This window comes from Mus caroli, chromosome 13, assembly GCF_900094665.2.
Source record: "Mus caroli chromosome 13, CAROLI_EIJ_v1.1, whole genome shotgun sequence".
In the NCBI taxonomy this organism is placed as follows: domain Eukaryota; kingdom Metazoa; phylum Chordata; class Mammalia; order Rodentia; family Muridae; genus Mus; species Mus caroli.
This window is the reverse complement of record NC_034582.1, coordinates 71,725,875-71,734,196: the sequence shown is the minus strand read 5'-3', so window position 1 is coordinate 71,734,196 and position 8,322 is coordinate 71,725,875. Positions and strand designations below refer to the sequence as shown.

Below are 8,322 nucleotides of genomic sequence, written 5' to 3'. Positions count from 1 at the left end.
TTAGTTTCTGTTTCCATGATCTGTCCATTGGTGAAAGTGATGTGTTGAAGTCTCCTACTATTATTGTATGAGGTGCAATGTGTGCTTTGAGATTTCTAAAGTTTCTTTAATGAATATGGCTGCCCTGGTACTTGGAGCATAGATATTCAGAATTGAGAGTTCTTCTTGGAAGATTTTACCTTTGATGAGTATGAAGTGACCCTCCTTGACTTTTTGATAACTTTGGGTTGGAAGTGGATTTTATTTGATATTTGACTGTCTACTCCAGCTTGTTTCTTCAGACTATTTGCTTGGAAAATTGTTTTCCAGCCTTTCATTCTGAGGTAGTGTCTGTCTTTTTCCCTGAGATGGGTTTCCTGTAAGCAGCAAAATGTTGGGTCCTGTTTGTGTAGCCATTCTGTCAGTCTATGTCTTTTTATTGGGGCGTTGAGTCCATTGATATTAAGAAAAGTAATTGTTGCTTCTTATTATTTTTGTTGTTAATGTTGGCATTTTGTTCTTGTGGCTATCTTCTTTTAGGTTTGTTGAAGGATTACTTTCTTGCTTTTTCTAGGATGCGGTTTCCATCTGTGTAATGTTTTTTTTTGTTTGTTTTTTGTTTTGTTTTGTTTTGTTTTCCTGTTATTATCCTTTGAAGGGCTAGATTCGTGGAAAACTAATGTGTGAATTTGGTTCTGTGGTGGAATATTTTGGTTTCTCCATCTATGGTAATTGACAGTTTTGCTGGGTATAGTAGCCTGGGCTGGCATTTGTGTTCTCTTAGGGTCTCTTTATAACATCTGTCAAGAATCTTCTGGCTTTTATAGTCTCTGGTGAGAAGTCTCGTGTAATTCCAATAGGTCTGCCTTTATTTGTTACTTGACCCTTTTCCCTTACTGCTTTTAATATTCTGTCTTTATTTAGTGCATTTTCTGTTTTGATTATTATGTGTCGGGAAGAATTTTTTTTCAGGTCCAGTGTACTTAGAGTTTTGTAGGTTTCTTGTATGTTCATGGGCATCTCTTTCTTTAGGTTTGGGAAGTTTTCTTCTATAATTTTGTTGAAGATATTTACTGGCTCTTTAAGTTTAAAATCTTCATTCCCATCTACTCCTATTATCTGTATGTTTGGTCTTCTCATTGTGTCTTGGATTTCCTGGATGTTTTGAGTTAGGATCTTTTTCCATTTTGCATTTTGCTTGATTGTTGTGTCCATGTTCTCTATGGAATTCTCTGCATCTGTTATTCTCACTTCCATCTCTTGTATTCTGTTGCTGATGCTTACATCTATGGTTCCTGATTTCTTTCCTAGTGTTTCTATCTCCAGAGCTGTCTCCCTTTGGGTTTTCTTTACTGTTTCTACTTCCATTTTTAGATCTTGATTGGTTTTGTTTGTGTTTTCCTGTAACTCTTTAAGTAATTTTTGTTTTACCTCATTAAGGACTTCTACCTGGAGCAAACTGATTCTTAAAGAATGAAATCCTTTGTGGTCTCCTGTTTCTTTTAAATAATTCCTCAGTTCTTTTTATTAACTATTATTTAAGTTTGTACACTCCTTATTTCTGTTTTGCATTTTTGCAGAGGGTTCAGGGGGTGCTTTTCTATATTTTCACAATAACTAACATGCTGCTTTCATCCAAATTTAGGTTATTAAGTGTTTTCAGCTGTGTCTAGTATTCTACTAAACATTTTGAGTTAATTTTAAGTTTTTTACTTCATAGTTGCAGACCTTTATCATTCCTGCTGCGACATGTTTTTTATATTTTTTATTTCACAAAAAAAGTCTCATTTTTTTTCCTTTGAACATTTCAAAAATAATTATTTTATATCTTTACCAACTTTGTTATTTCCATGTGTGAAGCCCATTTTGTTCTTCCTTTATTTCCTTGGTCTTCTGTTGTGTGTTTTTCCCTTGTAGTCTTTAATTTTCTCTTCTGTACTAGTTACCATTTACAATGTTTAATTTCTATTTTAATAACTATTTGAAAAAACAGTTTGTCAAAACCCAGAGTACCTTTTTTACAGAGAGAGTACTCCTTACTTCTGCCAAGTGCCTGAGTGTCCTGCCAGTGAAGGATTTCCTGACCCTGTGTCCATATCTGAGTGACTCTGAGTCCCATCCGTAAAACACTCATGCATCTGCAGCATCTGTCACTCACACACACTCTCAGAAGCTTGGCCTGTGATAAATTAAGCCTCTTCGTATGGCCTTTTTCACCAGCTTCCCTTTGCTTACAGAAATCTGTATCTTTACCCATCATTTAGGACGAGAAAATTGTTCAGGACAAAGTTAGGTTGTTTTTAAGTCTTCCTTGTTTTTTATCAAATGTTTGGGTATCTTGACATAACATTTCTCATAACTTAATGTTTACTTCAAAAAATGTTTTGTGTATTTCAGCTGACATTGTTAGTTTTCTAAAACTGTTTATCAAAATCCCCAAGGTTTCCTTTAACACAATCACTGAATTTTAAAAATAAAAGAATAATTTTAAGCTAGGCTTAATGGCATATATCTGAGTCCCACTTAGGAGGTAGAAACAGGAAAATCAGGCATTTAAGTTGTCATCAGTTGTATGAAAAGTCACCCTGAGCTGACACTATAGAAGACACTACTGTGTTAAATTCCCTGGGGAGTTCATGATCAGATGCCACCTCAGATAAGGTACCAACTTCAAGTTAAGGTAACTCTTTCACACAAGTCTGTCTTGATGACCCCATGAGTTTACCTGGGGTTATATACAGGACTGGGAGTGAGGAGTTACCTGCTGGAGGTAATAGGAAGCTTACTAATACAGCCGGGAAGAAAAGCTTCCCCCACCTGTCACACAACTAGGACCTGTTTAGAAATCCTGGGGAGGGGCAGCTTGGATGGCAGTGATACTGCTTTGTGGACACCTTTCTCTCCTCTGTAAGATTACAGTAATGTGTGCAGTCGTGGGAGGGTCTTTGTTCAGGGTCTATAGGTGCTCAGATCTCAAGATGGCAGATACCATGTCATGCCCAGAGGACAGAGTTCCCCAATACCCTGTTTAAAACAACCCGAAAAAGTAAAATTGCTCCTAGGTATAGCTACATGTTGTGAATACCAAGTAACCCTATTGTGTGACTATAGCTGTTTTTTATTAGCTGCATTTTATTTATTTTGTATACATGTATATGGGTGTGTACATGCCATGGCACACATATGGAAGTTTGAGGGTAACTTGCAGAAGTCTGTTTTCCCTTTCTACTTTGTAGATAAATAAATGGGGATGGTGTCAGGTTGTTAGGCTGGGTGGCAGATGCCTGTCTATCCACTAAGCCATGTGACTGGCTCCAAGTATCTGATATTAAAGATGTTGTAACCATGCAGATGCCTGACAGTGTAGACTGCTAAGGCAGATAGCCTTGCGGAGAGTTTAGTAAGGATTTATAATCCTAACCTTATTCTTATACATTACTGCTTGCCTTCTGCTTTACTTTTTATTCAGTATAATAATTTTGGATAGGAATTGTTCCTTATAGAATATTCCTTTGATTACCTAAGTGATATTGTTCATCTAAAACTGAAAACAACAAAACTTTTCACAGTTTTACTAAAGCACCAGCCAACTATAGATAAGAGATTACTCAGCAAGCATATAAGAAAATAGAAATCAATTTATACAAACTTGCTCAAAGGTTTTGTTCAGATTTATAAAGTAAACACAACATATTTGAGAAGCAATCTGCAGCAAATTGTAGTATAACTCCTAATATAAAAATAAAAATTTTAAATTAAATTTTACACATTAGTATTTAACATTTAAATTTCTTGAACTCACCAACTTATTTTTTACTGTAATACCCTTCAGTTAGAATTCGTTCTTACACTTAATTAAATATTCTTTAGCAATTTCCAGTTTCAGGATTTCTGTGCATATTCACAGACATCATTTTCTGTACTATAAAGCATTTGTTTCTTAATTTGCTGAGTTGAAGCATTCATTTTAAGTCATTAGCTAAACAGAAGTCCTCAGTTTATGCTAATATTGTTTTGTCACAATGTCAATCAGCAAGTATTGCAGAGTGACACAATGGTAGTGAATTTCATTGTCATTAATCTGAGAAAGCTTTGGGCTTTCCTTGGCAGAGAGCAGAGGTGTGCCAAGTCAAGGTTAGGAGGGTGTGCAGATTTTCTATAGCTTTGGAGGTTAGTTAGTCCCACTTTTCTTTGCAGTGTCCTTAAGTGTTATTGAAGTATAACCCTACAATTATATGTAGAAGTGGATTTTATTTTGTATTTAGAGATAACTAATTTGAAGTTAAAGTTTAAATAACTTACTGACAGCATCCTAGCTTGCTAGGGCGAGCCTTCATTAGATGCCAAGTTTATTGCAACAGGCTTTCTCATATTTCTAATACCAAAGTGTAAAACAGGAAATCCTGTATGCATTCTGCTTGCATCTTTTCAGCAAAGTAGTTTGTCACAAATCAGTAGCAGTCAGAGCCAAAGGCCCAGTTGGTAGTTTGTTCTTTGTTATAGACTAATCGGCTTTGGTAGATTGTGAAGGCTAATAAACAGATTGCTTATAATAAGAGATAAAGGAGAATTATATTGATAGAATGTATAGTAATAGAATTATACATATTAGAAAGGCATTCTAAGAGTGTATGTATGTATAATGCAAATCATGCCTTTGTTTATTTTCTGGTTCTTGAGGTAATTCACATTCTCTTTTTTAGCTTTTACAAACATTTCAATAATCCAAACTAGCCTTTTCCCCCCTTTGATAGTTTACTTAATGTTTTCTTTCTTTCTCTTTTTAATTTATTCACTTATATCCTGATCACTGCTCCCCCATCCCCTCCAAGTCACCCCCTCACGTGGCTCCTCCCTCCATCTCTGGGAGGGTAGAGGCTACCTACCTCCCTCCATCTGCCTCCTATGACTGTTTTATTCCTCCTTATAATGAAATTCAATCCATTTCCGAAGCATACATATTCCAGAAAACAGTAGCACTGGGGTCAGGAAGATGACTCAGCAGGTCGAGGCATTTACCAACAAGCTATGACCTGAGTTCCTTCTCCAGTACGCAAATGGTGGAAAGAGAATCAACTCTTGGAAGTTGTCCTCTAGCAACACCACATTTTCTATGGCATTACTTTGCCCTCTCTCTACACACAAAAAGCATTAAATAGATGTAATTTAAAATGCTTTAAGGAAAAAATAGTTGCATTGTTTTTACACTGCACTGTTTGGTGCAGTATATACCTGTTGCTGTATGAACACGCTAGTTAAGAAAATAGTATGGTGGGCTGGAGAGATGGCTCAGTGGTTAAGAGCACTGATTGCTCTTCCAGAGGTCCTGAGTTTAATTCTCAGCAACAACATGGTGGCTCACAACCATCTAATGCCCTCTTCTGGTGTTTCTGAAGACATCTAACAGTGTACTTATAAACATAAAATAAATAAATAATTCTTTAAAAAAGGAGAAAAAAAAAGAAGAAGAGAAAGAAAACGAAAAAGAAAAGAATAAGAAAGAACCCAAGTCTAGACTTTAAAGTGTCAATTTGTATAGATTTTTAACATCATGGATACAAAATCACCATATTCAGCTGACACACAGTAAAATAATTATAGAAATCATTCCTCAAAGTCAGTGCAAGAGACCTTTATCCATATCTACTAGTGTCAAGGTAAATTTTATATTAATAAATATTAATTTTAAGACTGGAGGATTAAAGTCATCAGTTATACTAGTTACCTTTGCCAAGTACTCAGGTTCAATTCACAATCGCCCCATGGACTCAGAGCCATCTATAACTCCAATCACAGGGGATCTCCTGTCCTCCTGCTGCCCTTTCTGACCTCCACAGGCACCAAGCATGCACATGGTACACTTATATACATGCAGGCAAACACTCATATCAATAAAAATAATAAAAAAATACTAACTTAAATTGAGATATAAGTATATATTGATTTATGTAAAATTAAAGTCTCAACTAGTTGGTATTTTTTTTTATTATTGATAGAGTGCTAGATTCTGATTTCTATATGAGCTTACCTATGTAGACTACTTTTTGCTCAACAGGTTTAGAATCTGGGGGCTCATATGATTCTGAATTACTGTACTTGAGACATATTTTTACATATCAGAATACACTGATTTTTCCCTTCTCTCCTTAGTATTACCATTACTAATATTCAAGAAATCATTGTGGTTGAAGTAACATCTTATGGACATGACCAATTTCATATCTTTTTGCTAACTTCAATGATATGAAAGAACAAAATGTTCAGAGTCACATCTGCATATCAGCTTTACAAAGAATAGAATTGTTTTTCTGCAACATTTCAAAAGATTGGCATTAATCCTGTAGTCCCTCAAGTCATGCAAAGGGTTATGTTGCTGCTGCTGTTACAGCCATGCTAGCTGCTAACTTCCCATACCACACAGCTATAACAGTAAGATTTAAAGCAAGCATCTGAGTCCAGAGGGAAAGAAGTTTGCATGCATGAATTCTGACCTGACAGGATCAAGCCACCTATTTATTCTAACCCCAAATTATATGAGAAGTGCTTTGATTGCTTTAATTAACCATGCAGTTCAAAATCTCTTCAGTCAAGTGCTTCAGGATCTTTCTCCTAGATTAATATGCATGCAGTGAACTGCCCCATGGTATCATAAGACACCACATCTTCATACCTGCTATTGATCTTGACTCTGGGATTTCCTTCTGTGTCGCTGTTTGACAACACAGATTATGTACTACTTGACCATTTGTTTCTCTGGTTTTTCACAGCAAACCAGAAATAGAATTCTTAATTTCCAATGGCTTTTTAACTCTATGACTTCTTTTTCTTAGACACATTATTCTTTTTTTTTTATATTTTTTTATTATGTATTTTCCTCAATTACATTTCCAATGCTATCCCAAAAGTCCCCCATACCCTCCCCCCACTTCCCTACCCATCCATTCCCATTTTTTTGGCCCTGGCGTTCCCCTGTACTGGGGCATATAAAGTTTGTGTTAGACACATTATTCTATAACATTCATTTCTTTGGTGTTCCAGAGTCATATGTGTATGTTTATAAATATGACTTCTTTGTCCTGATGTATTTAATATATGTGTATAATATTATAAAATGCAATTATACTTTCTGGTTCAATTTTTTTTTAATTGAAAATACATTCTCTCTGCTGCCATACATCCCAACCACAGTTTCCCTTCCCTCTACTCCTCCCAGGACCCCTTACCAAACCCTGTCTCCTGGACGACTATCCCTCCCATCAGAAAAGAGCAGGCCTCCAAGAGACAGGAATCAAAACATGACAAAACCAAATACATGAAGATTCGCCTTTACACTGAGGCTAGACCAGGCAACCCAACAGAAGGAAAAGAGTCCCAAGAGTAGACAAGAGTCAGTGAGCCACCCACTCCCATGGGAGTCCACCAGAAGTACTCAGCATAATATGCAGAGGATATGGTGATGATCCACTCATGCCCTGTGCTTGCCACTTATTTCTGGGAGCCTGTGCTCACAAGCTTTGCTCAGTTGATTCACTGGGCCTTGTGCCCCTACTGTCCTCTGACCTTTCTTACTCCTACAATCTTTCTGTCCCCTCTTCCATGGCATTCTCTGAGCTCCTAGTGGGGGCACCTAATACAGACCTCAAATTTAGACTTTGCATAATGTCTGGCTGTGAGTCTATAGTATGTGCTCCCATCGGCTATTGGAGGAAGCCTCTGATGATGACTAGATGATCTTAAGTTTTTAAAATAATATTTTCTCACATCTTTATCCTTATAGCCCATATTGACTTTTCTAAATAAAATATGTTAAAACGTACAATAAGGTTTTAAATGCCATGTCATAGTTTTTATATGAATTTAATATTTACTATAAAAGTGGCAATATGAAAAAGATTTTCATACTTTCAAACTTGTTCCTATTTCTGAATTAGTCTATTTTATTATAACTCAATAGAACTTAGATTAGTCTATGTTTTTTTATAACAGACTTGGTAGTTATTTTATTCATTAAATTTGTCTAGTCCTTGGTCCTGGTACTTGAAGTGAAAATGACTCTAGCAATGGCTCAATGGGTAATGTTACTTGCCTCACAATTCTGAATTCCTGAGTTCAGTCCTTGAAATCCTTAGTGGAAGGAGAGAACTGAGTATACAAAGTTATCCACTGATGCCTACTTTTGTACAATGGAATGCACACATACACACTATTTTGCACATACAATAATAGTAATTAAAATTTTTAGAAATACAAATAAGTCTGTATTTGGTTTGTCAAAATAACAAATCTGTCTTTCTTACTATAAGTCATTCATATATATATATATATATATATATATATATATAT

At 35.7% G+C, this 8,322-nt stretch overlaps 1 protein-coding gene across 7 annotated transcripts in view; it reads left to right on the top strand.

Annotated features, from left to right (window-relative positions):
- Slf1 (SMC5-SMC6 complex localization factor 1) overlaps positions 1–8,322 on the top strand; it is an 82,677-nt gene that overhangs the window by 50,120 nt on the left and 24,235 nt on the right. The window lies entirely within an intron of this gene.